The sequence below is a fragment of the Salminus brasiliensis genome, chromosome 6, assembly GCF_030463535.1.
Source record: "Salminus brasiliensis chromosome 6, fSalBra1.hap2, whole genome shotgun sequence".
Lineage (NCBI taxonomy): Eukaryota > Metazoa > Chordata > Actinopteri > Characiformes > Bryconidae > Salminus > Salminus brasiliensis.
In genome coordinates, this window is record NC_132883.1 from 41,461,460 (window position 1) to 41,488,235 (window position 26,776).

Below are 26,776 nucleotides of genomic sequence, written 5' to 3' on the forward strand. Positions count from 1 at the left end.
CTCTGTTACTCTTCCTCTTCCTCTGCTACTCTTCTTCTTCCTATGTTACTCTTCCTCTATTACTCTTCCTCTTCCTCTGCTACTCTTCTTCTTCTTCTGTTACTCTTCCTCTTCCTCTGCTACTCTTCTTCTTCCTATGTTACTCTTCCTCTATTACTCTTCCTCTTCCTCTGCTACTCTTCTTCTCCCTCTGTTACTCTTCCTCTGCTACTCTTCTTCTCCCTCTGTTACTCTTCCTCTGTTACTCTTCTTCTCCCTCTGTTACTCTTCCTCTCCCTCTGCTACTCTTCTTCTCCCTCTGCTACTCTTCCTCTCCCTCTGTTACTCTTCTTCTCCCTCTGCTGCTCTTCTTCTCCCTCTGTTACTCTTCCTCTTCCTCTGCTACTCTTCTTCTCCCTCTGTTACTCTTCCTCTGTTACTCTTCTTCTCCCTCTGTTACTCTTCCTCTCCCTCTGCTACTCTTCTTCTCCCTCTGCTACTCTTCCTCTCCCTCTGTTACTCTTCCTCTTCCTCTGCTACTCTTCTTCTCCCTCTGTTACTCTTCCTCTGTTACTCTTCTTCTCCCTCTGCTACTCTTCCTCTCCCTCTGTTACTCTTCTTCTCCCTCTGCTACTCTTCCTCTCCCTCTGTTACTCTTCTTCTCCCTCTGCTACTCTTCCTCTCCCGCTGCTACTCTTCCTCTTCCTCTGCTACTCTTCCTCTCCCTCTGTTACTCTTCTTCTCCCTCTGCTACTCTTGTTCTCCCTCTGTTACTCTTCCTCTCGCTCTGCTACTCTTCTACTGTTACTCTTCCTCTGCTACTCTTCTTCCTCTGTTACTCTTCTTCTCCCTCTGTTACTCTTCCTCTTCCTCTGCTACTCTTCTTCTCCCTCTGTTACTCTTCCTTTTCCTCTGTAACTCTTCTTCTCCCTCTGCTACTCTTCTTCTCCCTCTGTTACTCTTCCTCTTCCTCTGCTACTCTTCCTTTCCCTCTGCTACTCTTCCTTTCCCTCTGCTACTCTTCTTCTTCCTCTGTTACTCTTCTTCTCCCTCTGTTACTCTTCTTCTCCCTCTGTTACTCTTCCTCTCCCTCTGCTACTCTTCTTCTCCCTCTGTTACTCTTCCTTTTCCTCTGTAACTCTTCTTCTCCCTCTGCTACTCTTCTTCTCCCTCTGTTACTCTTCTTCTTCCTCTGTTACTCTTCTTCTCCCTCTGTTACTCTTCCTCTCCCTCTGTTACTCTTCCTCTCCCTCTGCTACTCTTCTTCTCCCTCTGCTACTCTTCTTCTCCCTCTGCTACTCTTCTTCTCCCTCTGTTACTCTTCCTCTGTTACTCTTCTTCTCCCTCTGTTACTCTCCCTCGCCTACTCTTCTTCTCCCTCTGCTACTCTTCCTCTCCCTCTGTTACTCTTCTTCTCCCTCTGCTACTCTTCCTCTCCCTCTGTTACTCTTCTTCTCCCTCTGCTACTCTTCTTCTCCCGCTGCTACTCTTCCTCTTCCTCTGCTACTCTTCCTCTCCCTCTGTTACTCTTCTTCTCCCTCTGCTACTCTTGTTCTCCCTCTGTTACTCTTCCTCTCGCTCTGCTACTCTTCTACTGTTACTCTTCCTCTGCTACTCTTCTTCCTCTTTTACTCTTCTTCTCCCTTTGCTACCCTTCTTCTCCCTCTGTTACTCTTCTTCTCCCTCTGTTACTCTTCCTCTTCCTCTGCTACTCTTCTTCTCCCTCTGTTACTCTTCCTTTTCCTCTGTAACTCTTCTTCTCCCTCTGCTACTCTTCTTCTCCCTCTGTTACTCTTCTTCTCCCTCTGCTACTCTTCTTCTCCCTCTGTTACTCTTCCTCTTCCTCTGCTACTCTTCCTTTCCCTCTGCTACTCTTCTTCTTCCTCTGTTACTCTTCTTCTCCCTCTGTTACTCTTCCTCTTCCTCTGCTACTCTTCCACTCCCTCTGCTACTCTTCTTCTTCCTCTGTTACTCTTCTTCTCCCTCTGCTACTCTTCTTCTCCCTCTGTTACTCTTCCTCTGTTACTCTTCTTCTCCCTCTGCTACTCTTCTTCTCCCTCTGTTACTCTTCCTCTGTTACTCTTCTTCTTCCTGTGCTACTCTTCCTCTTCCTCTGCTACTCTTCTTCTCCCTCTGCTACTCTTCCTCTTCCTCTGTTACTCTTCCTCTGCTACTCTTCCTCTTCCTCTGTTCCTCTACTCTTCCTCTTCCTCTACTCTTCTTCTCCTCCCTCTGTTACTCTTCCTCTTCTTCAGGTTACTCTTCTCCCTCTGTTACTCTTCTTCTCCCTCTGTAACTCTTCTTCTCCCTCTGTTACTCTTCCTCTCCCTCTGCTACTCTTCCTCTTCCTCTGCTACTCTTCATCTTCCTCTTCTACTCTTCTTCTCCCTCTGTTACTCTTCTTCTCCCTCTGTTACTCTTCCTCTTCCTCTGTTACTCTTCTTCTCCCTCTGCTACTCTTCTTCTCCCTCTGTTACTCTTCTTCTCCCTCTGCTACTCTTCTTCTCCCTCTGTTACTCTTCCTCTTCCTCTGCTACTCTTCCTCTCCCTCTGCTACTCTTCTTCTCCCTCTGTTACTCTTCCTCTCCCTTTGCTACTCTCCCTCTGCTGCTCTTCTTCTTTCTCTGTTACTCTTCTTCTCCCTCTGCTACTCTTCCTCTCCCTCTGTTACTCTTCCTCTTCCTCTGTTACTCTTTTTCTCCCTCTGCTACTCTTCTTCTCCCTCTGCTACTCTTCTTCTCCCTCTGTTACTCTTCCTCTGCTACTCTTCCTCTTCCTCTGTTCCTCTACTCTTCCTCTTCTTCAGGTTACTCTTCTTCTCCCTCTGTTACTCTTCTTCTTCTTCAGGTTACTCTTCTTCTCCCTCTGCTACTCTTCCTCTTCTTCAGGTTACTCTTCTTCTCCCTCTGTTACTCTTCCTCTGCTACTCTTCCTTTTCCTCTGTTCCTCTACTCTTCCTCTTCTTCAGGTTACTCTTCTTCTCCCTCTGTTACTCTTCTTCTTCTTCAGGTTACTCTTCTTCTCCCTCTGCTACTCTTCCTCTTCTTCAGGTTACTCTTCTTCTCCCTCTGTTACTCTTCCTCTGCTACTCTTCCTCTTCCTCTGTTCCTCTACTCTTCCTCTTCTTCAGGTTACTCTTCTTCTCCCTCTGTTACTCTTCTTCTTCAGGTTACTCTTCTTCTCCCTCTGCTACTCTTCCTCTTCTTCAGGTTACTCTTCTTCTCCCTCTGTTACTCTTCTTCTCCCTCTGTTTCTGCTCCTCTCTATATTGCTCCCCGTCATTCTCCTTCTCTTCTTCTTTCTCTGGTTTTCTTTCTTTGTTTCTCGCTCCATTTTCATTCTCTCTCACTCCTCTTGCATTATTTCTCTTCTCTATCCTCTTCTGCCGCTGTCTCACTGTTCACTCGCTGTTCACTCTTCCTCTCTCTCTCTGTCTTTCATGTTCCCCATCTTTTTGTTCTTTCCCTATCCCCGTTTCTCTTGCTGCCTCTTCTTTCTTTCTCTGTCTTTGTCCTCCCCCTTCTCTGACTCTTTTTTTCACTCTCCATACCCCCTCTCGCTCTCTCCCCTAACTCTGTTGTGTGCTTTCCCTATTTCTGTATCCTCTGTATCTCCCTTTCACCACTTACCTTGCTCCCCTTTTTATTGTCTCTTGCCCCCTTTTCTCCCTCGCTGTCTCTCTCCTATTCTTCATCCCTCCATCTCTCTCTTCCTCATTTTTATTTTCTTTCTCTCGATTCCTCTTTTTCTCTCTCTCTCTCACACACTTTGTCTGTCTCTCTCTCGCTTTCTCTCTCTGTCTCCCTCTCTCCCTCTCTCTCTCTCTCTCTCTAGACTGAACCACTATGTTCTGAAAAGGGGGGGTTCAGTAGTTCTTCCTCCAGATCTTAACACTGGTCACAGTTTAACGTTCAGGTGACCGAAGCGTTAAGTGATGCCCCTTCTTAGGGCAGAATGACCCTCACTACAGTCAGCGGAACCCCCCTCGGCCTGCCCCATTTGTAAATTGGCATCTCCTGTCCTCTCCCCCCTCAGCTGCAGTGAGCCGGCCTGGATCGGAGCTGAACAAAGCAGCGAAGGAGGAAGAGAGCGAGCAAGAGAGATAGACAGACAGCAGGAGAGGAAGAAGAGAGAGAGAGGGAGAGAGGGAGGGAGAGGGAGAGTGACAAGGAGCGCCAGAAGCCGCTGTTCCTCAGTGAAGGGGAAGCTGTCGCCTGGACAACCGAACACAGAGCAGGAGGGGGAAAGTGAGGGAGAAACAAAAGAGAGAGAGAGGGAGAGAGATCAGAGAGAGAGAGAGAGAGTGAGAAAGGTGTGCAAGCTCTTGTGCTCTTAAGAAAAGTGTGGGAGAAGTGTGAGCTCCAGGAACAGACAGGAAAAGGAGGACAGAAAAAGACCGTTCCCGTCATTCCCGAGCTCCTCGGACTGGACAGGCTCCACGGGACGTTCCCTTCGGAGCGCAGGAACTCCTCCAGCTCAGGTCAGAGAACCTCCATTCATTCCCGCAGCGCTGTCCATTCACGCCTCCCTCTCAAACTTCACAGCCTCCTCCTCGCTTCACCTCAGAGCGCTGCGGCTCCAGACCAGAGTGAAAGGGAGGTGTGTGTGTGTGTGTGTGTGTGCAAGTGTGTGTGTGTGGTGGTGAAGAAGTGTGTGTGCGTGAGAGAGAGAGAGAGAGAGAAAGAGAAAGAGAAAGAGATGAAAGCAAAAGCCTGCAGCTCCCACCTGGATCTCCAAGGTGATTTTAGGTTCGCCTCGGCATCATCTCCCTGTCTGCCCAGGCTCTCTCGCTCTCTCTCTCCTCTCTGTTCCTCTATGTCTCTCGCTCTCACTTTCTCGCACTGGCCGTTCGCATGCCTTCACAGCCTGAGAGAGAAGACGTTTGACTGTAAACACACCATGTGGTGAGAAAGCCTTTGTGTGTGTGAGCTGCGTCTCACTGTTATTTCTGACACACACACACACACACACACACATACACACTGCATATGTACATAAATTTATGTGTGTATACTGGCACATGTCATATATATATGTATATACATATATACACGTGTATAAGTATTGGTACCCCTGATGGGATGGTATTGGTGTGTATTATGTACAAGACCTCATATTGACATACACACACACACTTTTAGCACTGTCACACAAAACCTTGTATATCCAAAATGGCAACTTTGCAGGAACATAAAAAAAAAAAAGATTTAACTTTCAGTGGAAGTCAATGGAAAAAGATTTAATCCCAAATAAATTTGGAGCATTTCTATTGGTTCAAATTCTGACACAGTGGAAAAAAAAAAAAAAAAAAAAAAAAAAAAAAAATATATATATATATATATATATATATATATATGTGCATACATATGCATACATTTACCATTACATTCATACAAAAACCTTGTATCTGCTTATTTGCTGTTAAAATATATATATGAACCAGCACAACAGTACCTATTTGCATATATATATACACACATTTATACATATATGCATAAATACATACATACTTACATACATACATATAGAACCCAATTTCGTCTCACTTTCACACATTGTAATTTGCTCATACCCTCACACACACAGACCAAACATGAACCTCCTGATTGTTCCACCCTCGCCCGAGGGGCTCCACAGCCCTCATTTCTAATCCTCAGAAACTCCACAGTGGACAGAATCCACAAGCAAAGCTATGGCACGGCGGCACGGCTGCTTTCCCATCGATTTCCTCCCCCCTCTCCCCTCACTCTGCACCTGCATTTCACAGCAGCGACGGTGGCTCTGTGGGGAGCCCATCTTCAGCACTAAGCCTGCATCACTTAGAACCACAAACCTTAAAGGAGTAGTTCTGTAAAACCCTTATTTACACACTTATTCCCCCCTCATCTTAAACGCAACCCCCTCAGTTTTAGCAGGGGCATGTCCACTTCTTTAGTTCTGCCCTGGAGCTGCAAGACTAATGGAGCTACAAGTAATGGAAGCTCATATTCCACCAATTAGCGCTGTGAGCATGTAGCTGTAAACGATCTAAATCATTTATGTGTAAAGAATTGGAGGTAATTGCGGGGTGGGTGGGGGGCAGACATTCTTTTATTGATCTGGAATGTCCTGTCTAACTTACACTGGTAACATTGGTTTATGCTGTTCAACATATATGGTCAAATTTAGCAACACAAAAGATGCTGCATGGCAACAGGTTGTCATCCAAAATGGACCTCCTTTCTAAGGCTACGTTGACATGACAAGCCTCAACAACCAATTCTGATTTGACTCGGATCTTGACGGTTGTGACCTGTCCCTGAAACGGCATCTGTACATCATATTCATGCCCACATTTCGGATACATATCCGATCTGGGACCACCTATAAAAGTGGAGTCAGCCCAGCCCAGAAAAAAATCAGATTTGAGTCACTTCAGCCTGGTAACGTGAACGTAGCCTAAACTGGGCCACATCATTTTCAAAAGAGCCTGCCATTTAAATTGCTGCCAATTAACCCACCCGTTTGTAGCTCCCCCTGGCACTAGCAATGCTCCCAACACTAGGAGGGTAAGGAATTAACACAAGCCAGCCACTGCCTCCTTTAAACCTGCCGCCAATAGGGCATGTCCGAGCAGCTGACCCACTCTGAGGACAGCGCTGGCTCTGCTGCTCCAGCCTATGCCGGCTGACTTCCAGAGCGTTGAGGGAAGAGAGCACAGCCAATTGTCCATTCCTGTGGGATACACACAGCTTGCCCTGTAGAGTCCCTGTAGAGAAGTGCTGCCAAAAGAATAGGACTCTCTGGAGCAGATAGTAAACATGAACCTATTGGCACTATGCTGCCTAATGCCAGGTGTGGGCTAGAGGGTATAAAGCCCCCCAGCATTGAGCACAGTGGAAAAACTGTGGGATGAGTTGGAGCTGTGGGATGACTTTTGGGATGAGTTGGGGAGTTGGGGATGATGTGGTGGGCTGGTGATCATCCAACATCCTGACTTTGCTAGCGCCTTGTTGCTGAATGCAATCAAATCCTCACAGCAATGCTCCTTCAAAATCTAGTAGAAAGCCTTCTACCCTGAACAGCAGAGACAGTTACCCCAACAGGAAAGCAGGATCAACTCTCTTAAATACCCTTGATTCTGAAAGAAGAAGCAGATGTCCCAATACTTTTGTCCAAATAGTGTTTTGCTTTAAACTCATTGTCTCTCAAATCTAAGCCACTACCGCTCCTCTGTGCCGCATTTGAACTGATAGGGGGTCCACTCGTCCCCCGTTCCGAGTGGTGGAAATTAGAGTGCCACAGCGCTGGAGCCGGACTGACGCTGGATGAGTTGCTGTTGTTTCATCCTGCCAGCAGCACTTCACAGGTCCCCATTGAGACGAATGCGCCTTTAAACGGCGGCGTCGCACGCTCTGCAAATTTATGCCAGATTGAAAGTGTGGAGCGGGGCGAGGAATGAGGAGGGGGAGGTGTGATCCATATTAGCTGTGGTGGAGGGAGTGTTGGGAGCAAGGGGAAAAGATGGGGAGAAATACAGAGAGAGAGAGAGAGAGAGAGAGAGAGAGGAAGGCAGAAGAGGGGGGCTTGGTCTATTTTTAGCAGCCACCTGATGGGATGGTTATGTATTCTACCACACTGACATGTGATACAGTACACACACTTCACACTTAAACACACACTTAAATGAGCTAAATCACCTGCTGCCGTGCCCAAACAATTTGGGACACTGCGAGACGTCATACGGGACGAATGAGGAGGAATCAGGCTGGCTTTATTAGGTGGCTCAGTGATTAGAGTGCTGGGTTATTGATCGCATGGTTGTGGGTTCGATACCTGGATCCACAAAGCTGCCACTGTTGGGCCCTTAACCTCTAAAAATGCTCATTGCTAATTGCTCATTTCTGCCAGTCCAGGGAATTGAACCGACAACCTACTGGTCCCAGACCCCCTTTTCTAACCGTTTTGCAATTTCTTTTGTGGTCAATAGGCTACTTTGGGGGGCTACTGCTAGCACAATGTCATCGGACCGCTCTACATGCTTGGAGGAGAACACTAACTGCCAGTCTCAAGCTGGTCAAGCTGGTTTAGCTGGTTGACCAGCTCAGCTCTTGACCAGTAGAGGGTATGTTTCTGTTTGAGTGGGATGGTTTAGCTGGTCTACAAGCATGACCAGCAGCCATACAACCAGTATCCCCAAGCTTGACAGCATGACCAAGCAAGACCACTCTAGTTGACTAGCATGACCAGCAAGACCACTCTGGTTGACTAGCATGACCAGCAAGACCACTCTGGTTAACAAGCATGACCAGCAAGACCACTCTAGTTGACTAGCATGACCAGCAAGACCACTCTGGTTAACAAGCATGACCAGCAAGACCACTCTGGTTGACCAGCATGACCAGCAAGTCTCCACCACTCTGGTCAACCAGCATGACCAGCAAGTCTCCACCACTCTGGTCAACCAGCATGACCAGCAGGAAATCAAATCGAAATCAAATACCAAGCTTTTTAACCACTGTGACCATTAAAGACCAGCTTAGACCATCTAAAACCAGCTACCAGCGAAAGGCTGGTCTGGAGCTGGACTTTGCAGCAGGCATGTCAGCTAACAGCTGAGTACTTGGGGGGGGGGAGGAGGGCCATCCTACCCACCCCGATAGATAAGCCCTGTTTTATGCTCTCTTAGACTGCTGGCTTTTGATGGCAATGGGATCACTGGGGATCTAGCCACTCAGGCCACTCAGGAGAGCCATTTACTTTACTGGATACTCTACAATACTCTACAATACTCTACTGGAACTCCCTTTTCTGCTGTCTGCTGTCCTTGATTTTGTACCCTAGAAATAACTGTAAGGGTGGATGTCCAGATCACTGGAGGTAAAACATCAGTTTTTGGCCTTCTTAGTCAATCACAACGATTTTGCCTATTGATTAGGGCTCACTCTGTTTAATTAAATGAATCAGCATTGTGTTTATTTCCAATCATTTACCAAACAGTTTTGCACTATAACTCCACCATAACTCTAGTGTGTTACTGTTTTGCTATTCAGAGACAGATGAGTGTCCCTTTGGAGCCTTGGTTCGTCTCAGGGTTTCTTTGTCTTGCTCTGAGGGATTTTCTCGCCTCTCCTGCCCTTGAGTCTAAAAAGCTGCTTTGTGAGAATGGCACTATAAAAGTACATTTGGAATTGAATTGAATTGATGTGCTTCTTACATGGGAAAGTAAACTCTGACTTCTTTGGTCCCACTGGTGCAGCTTTTTAGAGAAAAGTCTAAGTGGAACCCAGAGAAGAAGACGACCAAGTCTCCATCATTCTGCTGTATTTTTCTTTTTACAAAAGGCTTCAGCAGAGCTTTTACAGACTGTTCTACATTGCAATCAGCAAGCATCCCTCTTCCCCCTCGAACAAACCCAGCCACTCAGCCTAGCTCCAATTTTTTACTGAGTGAAGTAGAGTAAGTTTAGCATTTTAGCATAACAGGCACTAACAGGACGATTCGGGAAGTTGGGGAGTCAAGGTGAGGATGAGGTTGAGTGGTGATTGTCAAACACCCTGACCTCACTAACGCTCTTATCACTGAATGCAATCAGATCCTCACAGCAGTGCTCCTCCAAAACCTGGTAGACCAGGCCTCTAAAGAAGTTGTTGCTATGGTGTTGCTAGATTCTATGATATTCCAGGTGGTCGGTATGGTGTTGCTAAGTGTTTGATACGGTGATGCTGAAGTGGTTGCTTGGGTTGGTGCCATAGTGTTGCTAGGCAGTTGCCAGTATGGTATCCCAAGTGGTTGGTAGTGTGTTTCCAAGTGGTTACTGTGGTACTCCATGTGGTTGGTGGGGCGTAACCAGTAAATCTGTATGACTGTGACCTAAGAAAGGTGGCCCCTATGCAGAACCCATCTATCTGATCAAAAAGCTGTATGCAAGCCACAATTACACAATCAGACCCAACAATCTGGAGTTGGAAGGTGAACTACGGGACCAGTCAGCCGTCAAAAATCGGGCAGAAAAATAGACGAAGATCAATACTGTGAGTCAGAAAACGGTACGGTACGGTTGCCCCGATTCTTTTCCTGGAACATCAGGCCTGTTAGACTATCAGACTTAGCTTCTATTTCAAAGAAGAACAAAAGGGGCTGGTCCTTATCTTAGCGAGCCAGATTTGTACGCCTACTTTTCAATTGTTTCAATAAATAAATAAATAAATAAATAAAGCGGCGCTTCTGATTGTCCTCTTCACCCTTATCTTTCCCTCAGTGACTCTCTGCAGACTCAGCTAATCGCTGCATGTTCTTCGTTTTTCAGAGCGGCCACGTAACGCCGTCTTAACGAGTCTGACATCAGCAGCGCGCTAAAAAACGGAAACTTCTGAGAAAATAAGAGAATGCTTGTGAAGCTGTTACGAGAGCATGCCTAGCCTGAAATGCTGGGACAGCAAGTCGTGATGTCTGCACTAAAGGCAACAAAGCCTGTGATTAATACTGCGTTTGCACATGGAGTAATTAAAATGGGCCGTATGCATGCGTTTGTTCATTACGTCGTTTTCCTGCGGCCTGTTAAGATTCGTTCTCACCTAAAACTGGAGCAGGAAATCCCGCTAAATCAAAGTGGCTAATTTAGCCTCGGGCTAATTTAGCTTAACTGGCCTGTTGAATTCCATTACTATATGCAGGGAGGACCCACAGCTGTGGCCTTCTCCTCCTCCTCCTCCTCCTCTGCCTCCACCACCTCCTTCCCTCTCCCGAACATATTACTTCATGTAGCTTCAAACTGCCTTGCTCTTCAAATTAATTTGAATTGAATGGCGACACTTGAATAGCGCCCCTGTGTCCCCAGACGCCAGTTGCTGATGGGGGTGGAGGAGTCTGGGAAGGGAAGGGTGGGGGTGAGGGGGGTCTTCATAACCGTTGCGGATGATGACGAGCGTTGGAGGTGATGACAAGCCCGTGCAAACAAACAACAAGCCTCGGGTCATGGTGATGAAGATTGCTGGTTTTATTACAGCTATAAGAATGAGGAATCATCTGCCCTGCTTTATGGTGGACGTTTAGTTAATGATGCTGTCGGCCTGTTGTTAAAACCTATTGCTTCACTGCGCGGGAAGGAAGCGGCAGTGGGAACAAGAAGATATTAAAACTGAGCTCGTCAAGGGCTAAAAAAAGACAGGCACCCGGTGGGCAGGCACGTTCTGTAAGGCTGATTTTGAAAGGTTCAGGCATTATAATTTAGTGTGAGTAGCTGCAAAGCTGCAATTTGGTGTGCCATATAATCCAGACGTGTCTTCGTCGTGATTCCTTGTTTTGAAGGTGGCAACTCAACTGTGTCTATTTTGGAGCCTCAGTTTTAATTGACTCACTGAGCCAATACTGAGTAGGGCCTCCTTTTACTCTCAAAACAGCCTCAGTTCTTCATAGCATGGATTCCACGATGTTGGGACCATTCCTTTGAGATTCTGGTCCATGTTGACATGATCACGCGATTCCTAATGAGTACTTTCAGGAGCACTGACTCTCCCGTTCTACCACACCCCAAAAGTCTTCAATTGGATTCAGATCTGGTGACTGGGAAGACCATTGGCAAACACTGCCACTGACCACTTTTGCATTGTGACATGGTGCAGCATCATGCTGGAAGGAACTATAAGAAAAAACCTGTAACTGAACGTTTTGTCTTCGGGTTCCACGTTGGCCCCACTTATGGATGCCCATTAAGGTCAGTGATGGGACTAGGAAGGGTTATATGTGTTGTACATTGCAAATGGCGCCTAAATGGGACCCATGTGAGATTAAGGTGGGCTGTAACGATGGGATCGGCCCATTTTGGAAGCCCAACTGGGTCCCAGTAAACACATGCAATCGCTGTACAAACCCATTTACAGCCCATGCCCACCTGGAACCCACCTAGCCTACGTTCCACCCACGTGAGCCCCACATGAGCATGTTGGCTGGGAATACTCACAAATAGGTGATGACTGATGGGTGTTGACAGGCCCAAAGTCTACCGGACTGTTCACACAATGTAGATTGGGTCCATGGACTCATGATGTTCTCACAACCATCTGTGAGCCTCAGCAGGAATCCAGATTCATCAGAGCTGTTTGCTAAGCCTGTGCAGCACTGCAGCCTCAGCTTTGTGTTCTTGGCTGATAGTAGGGGTACCTGACATGGTCTTCTGCAGTTGTAGCTCATCCACCTGCTTACTGTTCACCACAATTGTTCTACAAGATTATCTGAGTTACTGTATCTTCTCTGTCAGCTTCAGCCAGTCTGGCCAATATTTGTTGATGTCTCTAATCAACAAGGCTACTCCCGTCTGCTGCCATAAGATTGGCTTATTGCATGAAAAAGCGGCTCTATGGGTCTTCCTAATAAATTGCTCGGTGAGTGCATTTATATTCAGTAAAGTATGTATTTGTTTGTTTGGCCAAAATGACATTCTTAGGCAATTTTCCAACATAAAAATCCCAGACGAAGCTAGATTGTATCGTTGATATACTTTGTGTCCTGCTACCGTTCAGACGGGACCAAAATAAATCTCAGATCTAATCAGAGAGGAAGGAACTTTCAGGGCCTTCTGGATCTTCACGGCATCTCTGAACTGGCACGGCTGCAGCTGTATGCAGCTCACAAAGGGCTGTCAACACTGCTTTACCGAGAGGTAATAAGGGTCCAGATAAAAGGGAGTATGATGCTGTGTTCATAACAGCATAATAATAATATCTGTTATTTTTTTATTTTCTTTTTAAATCATTGTGGGGTCAGATATCACAAGCCCTAGATCGTCCAGATCCTTTAATATCCTTGTTATACTGGCATTTAAAGAGATGCATCACGCCTGCAGACGACTCCATTCCACTGTCTGCTGTGCTACATCTACACAGCATAATAGACCTCCATGCCCTTGGACTTTTTAGAGTCTATTATGACCTATTATGACGTTTTTTGAACAAATAAAAGGCAGAAAAAACAGGATAATTCTGTAGCAACGCAAGCCTGACAAGAAGGAGTAGCTGCAGGCAGTGGGCATGAAGGACACGAAGGCCAGCTGTAATTGCACCTATCTGTCTACTCTGGCCAGTCTTAAACATTGTAAGAAAAGCTGCAACCTTGTGCCAAATTGGCATTAAAGGACAAATTCCACCAGGGCCTTTTGCCTTTTGCATATTGCAGATGTGTGTGAAAAAGCAGACTGCGCTGGCTGTGTGAAATGAGATGCTAAAAGGATACGACAAGAGCACATGCAGGAGCACCATACTGCACGTACTCCACATTAAAATGCACAGCGAAGTCACAGAGAAGGAAATTCAGGCACATCTCAAACTTTCCATTCCAACAGAGCAACTGGCAGCAGTCGTTACGCTGTTTTCAATTTTCCCCCCTTTATCAATACCAGAAGTGCTCGACAATCGTTTTTTAGCACTGTAGCCTATTGAACTGCAGGTCTGGGTGCTATAAATACTGCACTGTAGATCCATACCAGCTTTAGGCCTGTTCGCTTTGCTATCCGGCAGTGGGATGATATTATAAACGAGGCTGGGAAGAGTTTTGGAGGATGGCCACATAGAATAATCTCTGCCCGTGTTTGGTCCCAGTGCTTTTGTACATCCTACAGCAAGGACCACATCTGTAGTTACTGCAAGGTGACTGGGATGGGTTCCTGGCCTCACCCTGCAGTTCCTATGTGTACATCCTGTGTGTGTAAATGTGCTCAAGCAAGCCATCATGAAGGGTTCTTTATAGTGATGAACATGATAATATTATAGTTAATAGTACAGGCAGGGTACAGGGGTATTCACTATTAGCATCAACACCCAGAAAGGGGTAAACTGTTGGACTTGTATGCTATTGTGGGAACTTTAGTGTTATATAAAGCCTAGATATCACAGAGCTAGTGAGCTAGGCTATTGGTTAGGCCTTCAGGAGCTGGACAGAAGACCTGGCGTGTCAAATTAACAACCAACATTATGAGAAACTGACAGAAGACTCAACCAGTCATATTTTGGTTGAATGTAGATGCAGATACATGTAGACCAACAGTGGTGGTGAGAAGGTGGGACTTAAGCAGTTTGACCAATAGCTTTAGGTTGGGGTTAGGGTTAGGGTTAGGGATAGGGTTAGGGATAAGGTTATGTTAGGTTAGGTTATGTTAGGTTAGATTAGGGATAGGGTTAAGGTTAGGGTTAGGGTTAGGGTTAGGGATAGGGTTAGGGATAGGGATAGGGATAGGGATAGGGTTAGGTTAGGGTTTGGGTTAGGGTTAGGGTTAGGGTTAGGGTTAGGGATAGGGTTAGGTTAGGGTTAGGGATAGGGTTAGGGTTAGGGTTAGGTTAGGGATAGGGTATATGTAGAGCAATACTGGCAGTGAGAAGGCAGGACTTAAGCAGTTTGACGAGTGTCTGCATGTAGATTCAGATACGTATAGACCAATAGTAGTAGTGAGAAGGCCGGACTTAAGCAAAAGCATTTAAAGCTGTATAAATCTGCTCACGGAAATGAGTAGCAACTGTAGAAGCAAAATCCCAGACACTTAAAATTATTTATAAATCCTGGCTGCACGCATTTTTCATTTCCCTAAAGGATAACATGCCTGGGAACAAGAGGACCTGGAGTCACCCGATATAAGTGATAGCTTAGCCACATTTCAGTTAGTTGTTAGAAATTGAAATCAGCAGCTCTTGGAGAGGGAAAGAGTCTGAAAACTTCAACAAACAAATACAAATATATGTTAATGGATCACAAGCTTCTAATAAAACATTGAATTTTGGCAGGTTTGCAAGGTTTAATCCAGAACATTAGCCGTTAGCATTAGAGTTGAAATTAGCCTTAGTCTACAGGTATTCTGACATTTCTGGCCTGCACTGAGGGCTCTGATATCGGTGTGGTTGTAAACAGGGCGGAATGAAATTAGCACTGTTAAATGATTTCTCGGGTTCAATGAGAAGACCAGTGGAGATCAGGGGATCAGTCTTATTGAAGGAGACAAGTCGGTAGCTCTCAGTGAGTTCACTCTAGACTGGGGAATTGGTTGCCTCCTGTCTTGTCTTCTCTTGGCGCTCTCTCTCAACCTCTCTTTCTCTCTTTTCTTTCTGTTTGGAGAGAAAACAGGTAGCGCCGAGCCGGGCTTAGCCGAGTTGGCTCCTTGGTTTCTTGAGTCCTAAATGCAATTTGCCATCTGGAGCCTCTGTTTCGTCTCGCGCGCTGGGACCAGCCACGGCAGCAGTGCAGCAGACCAATCTCAACCATCATCAGCCATCATTAATATGCTGATGATGTTATTTATCTGCCCAAGCATTGCTGCGCTTATATTCATTCATCATATTAATTCCACGGCCTACAGTAAATGGGCCTAGCCATGGGACTTTTTCAGGTCGTAGATTACTGTGAAAGGCAGGGTTGCACTCTGTCTGGCTTTGCGAGAGGACCCTAATTTCACCACCCGCCACGAACAGCTGTAACCCATTGAAAGGGTTCAATGAGATTGCCCGGTTAGACAATCTCAATCTGACCAGATGTTGTTTACGTGGGGTACCATTATCAGCACAGCAGTGACCCCAACAAAGTAGCGGCATATCGGAGACTAGCGCGAGAGTATCAAGCAGAGCATCTAATGGTGTACCTAACAAAATGGCAATGGAGTATATCAGCCTGGTTTCCGTTAGCGTAAAACTGGCACCCACATGTTAAAATTGGTGGAAATGATGATGTGATGTGGAAAATTGCAGCTAACAGGTTGTGCGTGAAGCGGAATACTGTGGTTAGGCTTCTGCATCTGAGTTATCATCATCATCTGTCTAAGCGCTCATTAGTGTAGGGCTAATGCAAGCTGCTGTGCTAAGCCCTGACGCTGCATAGGCTATCGGTGTGTGATAAACCGGCTCGCCTCTATGTGTTTTGATGCATGCAAAAGTTTCTAGCCCAGATGTCACTATAAAGTACAGACTATATATATATATATATATATATTAATCCTAATAGTTTGGATTTGCATTTAAGGCATTTAGCGGACGCTCTTCTCCAGAGCGACTTACAAAAGTGTTTTTCTATTCACTCAAGAAAAACCTCAGCTAGTTTAAATAGACTAATAATTCAAAGATCCTCTAAGCTTTAGACTCTACTAAACACAAGTCAGTAAGGTGACCACTCTGCTATTCACCCAAGTACTTTCTAAAGAGGAGGGTCTTCAGTCTGGGTTTGAAGACAGCGAGCGTTGGACTCTGCCGTTTGGACACCCAGGGGAAGTTCGTTCCACCACTTCGGTGCAGGACAGAAAAAAGCCTGGACGCTCGTCTTCCATGGATTTTGAGGGATGGCGGGTCGAGCCGAGCCGTACTTGAATCTGGAAGGGCTCTTGATGCGGATCGGCTTTTGACCATCGCAATCAAGTACGGAGGGGCTGATGTGTTCTTGGCTTTGTGGCAGAGTAGTACACAAAATATGAATGTACTAACCCCTTTTGTACTAACAGGAAGTGATGGCTAGCGTTGCTATGGCTAGCGTTGCTATGGCTAGCGTTGCTATGGCTAGCGTTGCCGACACAAGCTTTAATTATTGATTTTGTTGTTTCTTCCTTAGCATTACACAATTAAGCCTTATGTGAATGGGTATCTATTACATAATGTGAGTGACAGCTGACACACGCCTCCTCCGACACGTGCTCAACCAGCCACCGCCTCTTTATAAACTGCCGCCGATGCAACGCCACCGGGCATCAGACTTCAGTGATGTGGGGAGAGGGTGAGCCATCTACCCACCTGGAAGCAGCAAGGCCAGTTGTGCTCTCTCAGGCTCCGGCTGCTGATGGCAGGCAGAAAGGAGCCAAAGAAATTCACCCTAAACACTAATGAATTTCTCCTCTACAGCAGAGAGAGAGAGAGAGCCTAAGCCAGATGTTAAGCTGTGTATGCAGGGTGTAGACAGATGTTGAGACCTATGATGAGAAGTATGGGTTACGGGGTGCACCCAGAGTCTTTTCGAGAGCTGGTATTTGTGGCACGTCAGTCATGCTTCAACTGACCTTCCTTACTAGGATTTAAAGGGTTCTCACTGTGAGTTTGAAGGTTGATGAAGCCTGCTGGTCCTCGAGATAAGATGTGCAGCGTGCCCAGGAATTGTCAGTTCCCTTCTTTAATGCAGATTTCTGAATTAGCATTGGGTGTTTTGTAGCATGCTGTTTGGACAACTGAGTCAGTCTCAGGAAGGGTCTCCTTTGGGAAGACGAAAAGTGACATTCATTCAACCTCATCCCATTCAAAATGTTACAGGGATGAATGTGACGGAGTTGAAGGAGTTTATGCCTTTCTATACACCAACAGATACTTCTTTACTTAAATGTTATAATATGTTGATGGGTTTTTTTTGAATATGTAGAGAAGAGTGAGCATAATCTCACCTCTATTTGAACTGTGCAGTTAAAGAGGCTTAAATACCCCATTTTCCTCCCCAAGTTTAGATTGGGCCCAATTACCCAACCCACTCGTTAGTACTTACCTCTACACTGGGAGGCTAAGAACTGACACATGCCTCCTCTGACACATTCACAACCAGCCACCACCAATTGTAAGCAAGGCCAGTTGTGCGCTCTTGGGCTCGAATGGCAGTGGCAAGTTAAAGAGACTTTGATGATGTCACTTCCTCAAAATGATGTCAGAAAGGTCACACCATTATCTTTACAAGTGGAGAAATGGCAGTGTTACGGGGTTGAGTGAGGGACTGAGAAACAATCGAATTCTATTCAATTCTATATTATATTATATAAAATATAATTTTTTAAATTACATAATTTTAGGGGGGGAAACAACATATTTAGTGAAAGAAGTCAATTATAATGTTTTTTGTACTTTTAAACGTCTACTCAAGTGGGACGTGAATTAATAGGGACAAAATTAAGCCTTATGTAAATGTCTGTCTATTACATAATGTGAGTGACAGCTGACACATGCCTCCTCCAACACGTGCTCAACCAGCCACCGTCTCTTTACAAACTGCCGCCGATGCAACGCCACTGGGCAACCAGCACGCTCTGAGGTAAGCGCCGGATACCAAGATCTGGTGCATCGACTAGCAGACACCTGTGCCTGCCAGCATCAGACTTCAGTGATGTGGGGAGAGGGTGAGCCATCTACCCACCCAGAAGCAGCAAGGCTAGTTGTGCTCTCTCAGGCTCCGGCTGCTGATGGCAGGCAGAAAGGATCTATATTTGTAAGAGTGCAGGCCTAGGCTTTGTTTGCTGCCAAAGATTTTCTAAGAAATTCACCCTGAGCACTAATGAATTTGTCCTCTACAGCAGAGAGAGAGAGAGAGCCTAAGCCAGATGTTAAGCTGTGTATGCAGGGTGTAGACAGATGTTGATTTGCACCTCTTGAGGCATTTCTTGCTAATCAGATGCCATAAAATCACCTTTTTCTTTGAAAAGCATGGATGCAGTCGATTTCTGAGACACTGCTGTTCTTGCCATTGCTTTGAGCCCAATCTGTTCGGTGTTCTTTAAAAAACGCAACGCTACGAGGGTTCATACTTCACAGTGAGTTGGAAGAGATCCATGCTGTAGTGTTTTTTGTTGATTTAAGTTTTGGTACTTTTTCTGTTGCCTTAATGAAAAGCTCAAGTCACGTTATTGACCTATCTGCTGCATCATAAAATCGATTGCCATGGACACTTGTATTGAGACTCATATCTCAAGTGCCTGGGAGTGAGAGCAGAAATCCCACTGACATAAAGGTCACTTCTAAAGGCTGATAGGAGCTGCTGGACAGTTGCTGAATTCAGTGAATAAGCATTTGAGGTATGTGGAGATGGTGATGTGCAGATGTCGGAGGCCTCACTTCATTTATTCCAATAATGTCGAGTCAAAACAACCTTAAAAAGCCTGAAAAAAAGCCAGAAGGCCCTGTAATTACTGAGTAATACACCTTAGTGTGTAATACGCCTTTCTGTGTTAAGGGGTTAAGAGGTGATCAGATTTCAGATCATCTACTTCCAGTTCTCAAAACTTTGACTATTCAAAGCTTCAGAAAATGGGACTTCTAACAACCATGCAAAACTCAGTAGACCATTAAAGCTGCCCCTTTCCGATAAACAGCGCTTAAAGCCACTCATAGAAATTGTCCCAATCAGGTTATTTTGCTCCCCAATCCAATCTCTTAACACTGAGTATCAGATCAGATGTTCTGCTGATTAATCGGTTCAGTGAAATCCTTTATTTTCAGTATCAGATTCTATAATCAGACTTTCTGTACTGACTGATTTAGTTTAGTCGAGACTTTTCTTAAAATGACTGTTTTATAGTGTTTAATATCTTATAATCCAGTCTGATCTCCTCCCTGACCAATCAGCTCCCAGCTCCTTTACAACACTGCAGTCTAATCACTTCCTGTGTGTGTGTGTGTGTAAGGTGTGTAGTGGTACACACTCTGGACTGGTATCTGTGGTTGTTGGTCTACTGGTGTGTAATAGCTGGTTTATAGTGGGTGAATGTGCTGTGTGTGATTATGGTTTCTATAGCGTGTGTGTGTCTTAGCATTAGCGTTAGCCTCCACTCGGTTCTGAATGGGTTCTTCAGTGCTGGTTTAAAAACAGAGAAAGGCGAACGAGCGGTTTTCCGGTTCTCCCGCTGGTAAAACAGAGCGTTTCAGTGAGAGTTTTTTTATTTGTTCCACTGTAAAAAAAAAAAAGCTTCACACTGCAGAACCTCAACTCTTTTATTTACCTTCTGAGAACGTCCGCACTGCTTTTTTTAAAACAAAGAAATGGAACCCGGATTGGGATTAAAATAGCCCATACCAGATCCATTGAAATAGGCCACTGGATCAGTTCAGGACATCCCCCAATTATACCTCATTTAAAATGCAGACCAGGCTGAAACACACCAGACCTCCAAATCATAGAACATGTTTGGGAAGACTTGAATAGTAAGAAGCAGAAAATGCCCCCAAAAACTGAAAGTGAGTCTCCTGAAGAGAATGGAAGCTGTAATGGAGGTTAAGGGTGGAGCTCTAAGCACTTAAACCCCTGATGTTATATACAGTGGTTGAGGTTTCGGTGTCATTTTTTGTTAAATATATGTTTTCTGCTTTCCTGAACTTTTTCCTTAACGGCTGTTTTGACTGGAGATTAAATAAATGAGGTCTCTGACTCTTGCTCAGGGCTGAAGAACAGAACACAAATCCTTTAGACTCAAAACTCACTGACAGGCTAATTGAGGCCATTGGACGGTTGCTGAATTCTGTTTGAAATAAATGAATATATACCACATATTTGAAGCTACAGCCATTACAGTCTTAACAAGGCAGGACGTAGGATAAGAGAGACGCGATAATGAGATAATGCTGTGCCAAAACTGTTCTGGGGAAGGTCTATTCAAATTCTAACACTGGATCAACAGTCTTAAAGGAACAGTTCGGCGAGAAATCAAATAAATGTGATTGATCACTGATCCCAGATGCAGTCAGTAGGCCAAGACATGTTTGGTATCTGATGTGTGCCTCTTTAGTTTAGAACAGGCAATGCTAGGCTAACTTTGCTAGCAAACACTGGACACCAATCTCATTTCTGTAAATAAACACAAAAATCTTAGCGTTTTGCTTCAAAAATCTATGAAATATGTAAGCTTGTTTAAAAACAACCAGAAAAGCCCATTGGCTGCATGGAATCGTCAACGGCATTTCAATATTTCAATATCAATATCTAATAGCCTCTAGGACTCAAGCCTTGCCCTCGACGCTTTAAGATGTTGACCACATGTTTACTAGTGTTTAAATGTGTGCAATAGCGCTGCTAGTGTCGTGGTATCATTGTTGGGCGCTGTTGTTACAGTTGCGGTAGCAGTGCTGGGGTAGGTCAGCGGCATTGGTAGCTAGCTAGCATGCTACTTCTTAGCCAGCTGATGTAGCTAGCAGAGCTGGTCCAGCCCTCGACTGTATTAGGTATCATGCTCCTGGTTAGCCCGCTGAGTTGCCCTCCCCCCCTTCACAGTATGTTTTATGTAGTGTTCGTTTTTTTTTTATTGCTTTATTATTTTATTTGAATCCCAATAATCTGCTGATCTTGCACAAGATTAGCTCAATAGTGAAAAGCAAGTGCACGATAAGTGAGCGAAGCAACAACAATATAACATCGTTGAACTTGCTAATAAGTGTTTATTAAATATTTATTAAATAACGTTAAATCGACATCAGAAACTTCTCAGTATTGATCAGTAAATATCTTTCGATACATTTTAAATTGGCATATAAGTATGACAGCCATGTGAAGATGGACAATTAATCCAATTAAGGGGATATTATGTGTCCGGGGGGATAGGATGTGTCACGACACAGCGGCACGGTAGCGGTAGCAGTGTTAGCGCCGCGATACCGATGGTAAAGGTGCACATATTTGTGTCCTCCGCATTTAACCCATCTGGTAGTGAACACACACTCACATGTGTTAGGGGCAGTGAGTACACACACACACCCAGAGCGGTGGGCAGCCAACTCCAGCGAGCAGAGAGGATAAAGGGCCCAACAGTGGCAGCTTGCCGAGCCCGGGAATCGAACCCACAACCCTGTTATCGATATCCCGGCGCTCTAACCGCTGAGCCACCACTGCCCCTTAGATGCTGCCCTGAGCCCTGAGTTTGCTGTTGTGTTTATACAGTAAAATGACTTGTCTAATCTGTAAACCACATTGGGTATCTATATGCAGGCATAGAAATATGTGGCATTCATATAATCATATAAATATGTGCTTATAATATTCAACTGATGGAGTGTTTTTTGTGCTCTATTATAACAGCATTGTATAGACATGTACACAGACATTTCTGGGCCTGTATTTACCCAGATGAGATTGGTGACAATCTAAGTGTATTGTTTGTTAGCAATGTTAGCCTGGCATCTTTCTTTCTAAAAAAAAAAAAAGATAATTGCAGATATTAAAACTTTCTTGGCTGATGAACTGCATCTGAGGTCAGCGACAAATCACATAAATTAGATTTTTGGCGAAACTTTTCCTTTAAAGTTTTCTCTGCTATCTATCGTGCCTGTGAAAACTTCGCCCATATCACTGCACTGGTAACGGATTATAACAGGTTCCTCCCTCTTGAAAACTAGTCCTCTCTGAAAGAGTGAGGTAATTCAATTTAGAGCTTCATTTGCGGTTTATTATCCTTGAAGAATTAATGATTTAAGTAATTTAGCATCTGCACAATGACTTCTAGCATAAGTGTATTCAGAGAGATCCTGCAGATTCTACCTGCTTATCATTGCAGTCCGTCACTCGCGTAGGAAAGAACGGACTGCAACACTTGTTCGTAACTGTTACCTTGACTGTTACACTGCTTTTTCAGTGGATCCAGACTCGGAAGCCACACTCTCATCTGCCTCAGGTTTAGCTAAAACCAAATCCATGCGAAGGGGAACCCTTTAAAGAGCTGCACATTTCGCTCTGATGCAATCACATGATTGATTTTAATGCGAAGTGCAGTTTCCAATTTCCAATATTTTTCGTGAGGAAAAAAATAGCAGCTTCTGGGTCCTGATTACCATGAAACTCTGAGGTGTTTTATCCGTCTCAGAGCAATAAAATTAGCCTGGGGCCAAACTGAGGATAGTCCGTGCTTTACATTCCGAAGTGGTCCGATTCAGACTTCCTGTCTGCCAGCGTCATAAAGCAGGATTTAATCGCAATCATCATAAAGAAGAATTTAATGGCCAGGAACTCGGCTGATTGGATTAGAGAGAATGCCAGGGTAGAGCGATCACAGCTAATCCTAGTTAGCAGCAACAGATACCCATAGGCTAATTACCATGTAAGTGATCATTTTTTAAGGGTGCTCAGAAAACCCACCGTGAAATCAGGTAGATGAGCGTTAGTGAAAGCAGCCTGCGAGGCATAGGGGGTGAACAACTGCACTGGCGTAGTCTGGCCCCAGGCAACAACAAAATGCCTAGGGGGCATGGAGAGGATAGTCGGGGGTTCTGTCTGCATCACAACGGTCAAAAATGAAAATGAGCAGAGGGTTATTTTCAGGACGTTAAAAGTTCCTCTCTTGAGTATTTACCGTGTAATTTGACGGACGTGAAGACGAGCGTCCAGGCTTTTTTTCTGGCCTGACACCGAAGTGGTGGAACAAACTTCCCCTGGGTGTCTGAACGGCAGACTCCAACGCTCGCTGTCTACAAACCCAGACTGAAGACCCTCCTCTTCAGAGAGTACTTGGGCGAAGTGTTGAGTATTATGGTCTCCATATTGGAGTCTTAGAGTCTAAGCTTAGAGGATATTTGAATTTTAGTCTATTTAAACTAGCTGAGGTTATTCTTAAGTAAACAGCGAAGCACTTTTGTAAACTTTTGTAATGTAAATATATGTAATTTTGGTTGTACCACCCTGTTATTATAGCTCAGACTAAAACACACTGCTTTTGTAGGTTTGTGTTAAGTAGGTTTGTGGAGTTAAAAAGATCTGCCTTAGCGCTACATACCTACGGCGAGCTCACAGGACCCGCATATTACAGCATATTTTTAACATAGCTATAACAAACACACTATTTTTTCTAGAGTGCGGATAGTGATGCTGTCCTCTAGTAGTGTCCTCTCAGCGCAGTGTGCTGTCAGCAAGCTAAAGCCGGGTAGCTTTTAGCCTTGCCCTCACTTGCTCCAAACGGGTAGCCGGGTAGGTTTTAGCCTTGCCCTCACTTGCTCCAAACGGGTAGCCGGGTAGGTTTTAGCCTTGCCCTCACTTGCTCCAAACGGGTAGCCGGGTAGGTTTTAGCCTTGCCCTCACTTGCTCCAAACGGGTAGCCGGGTAGCTTTTAGCCTTGCCCTCACTTGCTCTTACTGGTAAAAAAAAGTAAGCCAGTGCTTTTCCTTCTGGTCTGGTCTTTTCCTGTAAACACACTGCTCCTAGCCTTCATCCCAACTGTGCAGATGTGAGCAGACACCCTTAACAACGACCGTTGTCAATGAACATCGGAGAGCGATTGATGAACGGCCCACTAGCCTAAGGTTTATCCCTGGCTTGTGAACATTTTATGGCAAGGTGTCAAGAGGTGACTTCAGAAGTGTTCCTGGGTCGCTGAAATGTGTCCTAGAATGCTAATTTGTGTCTTTGCAGGCAGCCCACTCACATGCTGGTGGAGGGTGTGTGTGTGTGTGTGTGTGTGGGGGGGGGGTTATTTAACACCTAAATCAAGGAATCGATCCTCTGGCAGGCCAGCTAATCTCAGGGGTAGAATATGCAGGCTCTCTGCAGGACAGAGATACAGGGATTGGGTATCCATACTTGTCTGCCTCTGCTGTGCTGTGTCCAGTCTATCTCTCATTCGGGATCCCTGGGGCTACGCTCCAGTGAAAGTGAATGACTCCCTGGCCTTGCTGGGTTCCTTATAAGCTTGCAAGCGGAGTTGCGCCAGACAGCATGTGCTGAAAGTAAAGGAGGGTATCCTGTTTGATGCCGCTGCAGGCACTGCTGTCAGCTTCTAACTTTCAGCGCGCTCTTGTTGCCTGTCAGCGACTGGACACTCTGGATGATTTAATTTTCGGTGGCTTCTGCGGGTGAGCTGGAGATGATGCACCGCCCCTCTCTCTCTCTGGTGTGTGCACACAGATGGACAGGTTTACTTTTGGACAGTGTTTTGGGCATGTAATAATAACATATGCTGCACATGGTTCATATCGGTATTTGCTAGAGCCTTCAATCTGTGCAATAATGATATGCCCAATGCTAGGTGGTTGCTATGGTGTTGCTGGATAGATGGTATGGTTTTCCAGGTGGTTGCTGTGGTGTTGCTAAGTGATTGCTAGGTGGTTGCTATGGTGTTGCTGGATAGATGGTATGGTTTTCCAGGTGGTTGCTATGGTGTTGCTAAGTGATTGCTTGGTGGTTGCTATGGTGTTGCATGATGCATTGTATGGTATTCCAGGTGGTTGCTGTGGTGTCGCTAAGTGATTGCTAGGTGGTTGCTATGGTGTTGCTCGGTAGATGGTATGGTTTTCCAGGTGGTTGCTGTGGTGTTGCTAAGTGATTGCTCGGTGCTTGCTATGGTGTTGCTTGATGCATTGTATGGTATTCCAGATGGTTGCTGTGGTGTTGCTAAGTGATTGCTAGGTGCTTGCTATGGCATAGGTGGTTGCTGGACAGTTTCTGTGGCATCTTAGGTTGTTGCTATGGTGTCCCAGGTGGTTGCTATGGTGTTGCTTGATGGTTGCTATGGTATGCCAAGTGGTTACTGTGGTGTTGCTCGATGAATGGTATGGTATTCCAGGTGGTTGCTGTGGTGTTGCTAAGTGATTGTTTGGTGCTTGCTATGGCATTGCCAGGATGTTTCTAGGATGTTGCTAGGTGGTTGCTGGACAGTTTTTGTGGTATTTTAGGTTGTTTCTCAGGTGGTTGCTGTGGTGTTGCTCAATAAATGGTATGGTATTCCAGGTGGTTGCTGTGGTGTTGCGAAGTGATTGCTAGGTGGTTGCTATGGTGTTGCTCGGCGGATGGTATGGTATTCCAGGTGGTTGCTGTGGTGTTGCTAAGTGACTGCTAGGTGCTTGCTATGGCATCTCTAGGTGGTTTCATGACAGTTTCTGTGGTATCTAAGGTTGTTGTTATGGTATTCCAGGTGGTTACTGTGGTATTGCTGAGTGGTTGCTAGGTGGCTGCGAAGAGGTTTTGCATAGAGGTTGTAGTGGTTTCCAGATGGTTGATATGAGATTCCAGGTTGTTACTGTGGTGTTGCTAAGTGGTAACCCAGGAAGTTGCTAGATGGTTCCTAGGGTGTTGCTAAGTGATTGCTGGAAAATTTCTATGGTATATTAGGTGGTTGCTATAGTGTCCCAGGTTGTTGCTAAGCGTTTTAGCATGGAGGTTGAGTGGTACTTTCAGATAGTTGTATGATATTCCAGGCTGTTGCTGTGGTGTTGCCAAGTGATAACCCATGTGGTTGCTAGGGTGTTCCTAAGTGGTTGCTGGACAGTTTCTATGGCAAGTGGCTTCTGTGGTACCCCATGTGGCAGGTTGGATGTTAGTAAAGTATTTGTATCATTGTGACACTAGAAGGATGCACCGCATCCAGTCCTACAGGTAAATAATCTGTACAGGAAACTGAGCGTCTGATCAAAGCTGAAGAAAAATAAGGATAATAAGGATAATAAAAAGGGAAATATAAATCAGATAAAATTATAGCTGCCATTGCAAAGCAATGCAAAGCAAATTAAAATCATGATCTGTCTCATCGTTCCTGAAAAGGTCGTTCCTTGTTTTCCTGCAAGGTCTGGACTCTGTCCTGAAAATGTTGCAAAAACCAACACACACAAACACACACACCAACTGTCCACTGCTGGTGCGAAAACCGCTTGTAGGGCTCCCCTGCTGAGAGGGAAAGGTCTGCACAGAGAGAGAGAGAGCGAGAGAGAAGTGAGAAGAATATATTATCAAACACACACACACACACACACACTCTCTCTCTCTCTTACACACACACACACACACATACACACCTATCTATACATGCACACATTCTGTGTTTGGCATCTTAAACTGAGGGCTCAACGGTCCGGGTCTGTTTGTCGCCCCTAGAGACTTCGTGCACCGTTTCCTTTTTTGCTGTTCCTCTCTTTTCTCCCTCATCACCTATTCCCTCTCTGCTCAGCACACAAAGACCCGAGTCTCTGCTCCAGCGGCCCGCTGAAAGACAGAATTAACGTCCATGTCCTCTTTCCCCTCCGCGCTAGCCATTTACAAATAACCTGGCGTTGTGCAGCAACCGCTCCGTAAATCAGCACCTATTTTATTGCAGAGTTAACCTGCCTGGGGTGCAAACAGACGGGCCGGCAGTGATTTACTGGAA

At 45.3% G+C, this 26,776-nt stretch overlaps 1 protein-coding gene across 1 annotated transcript in view; it reads left to right on the plus strand.

The window, feature by feature from the left end:
* The first annotated feature begins 4,065 nt into the window (after positions 1 to 4,065).
* Positions 4,066 to 26,776, plus strand: part of disp3 (dispatched RND transporter family member 3) — a 58,390-nt gene continuing 35,679 nt past the window's right edge. The window contains exon 1 of the mRNA XM_072682439.1: positions 4,066 to 4,459. The gene's annotated coding sequence lies outside the window, so the exon portion shown is untranslated. The remainder of the gene's footprint in view (positions 4,460 to 26,776) is intronic.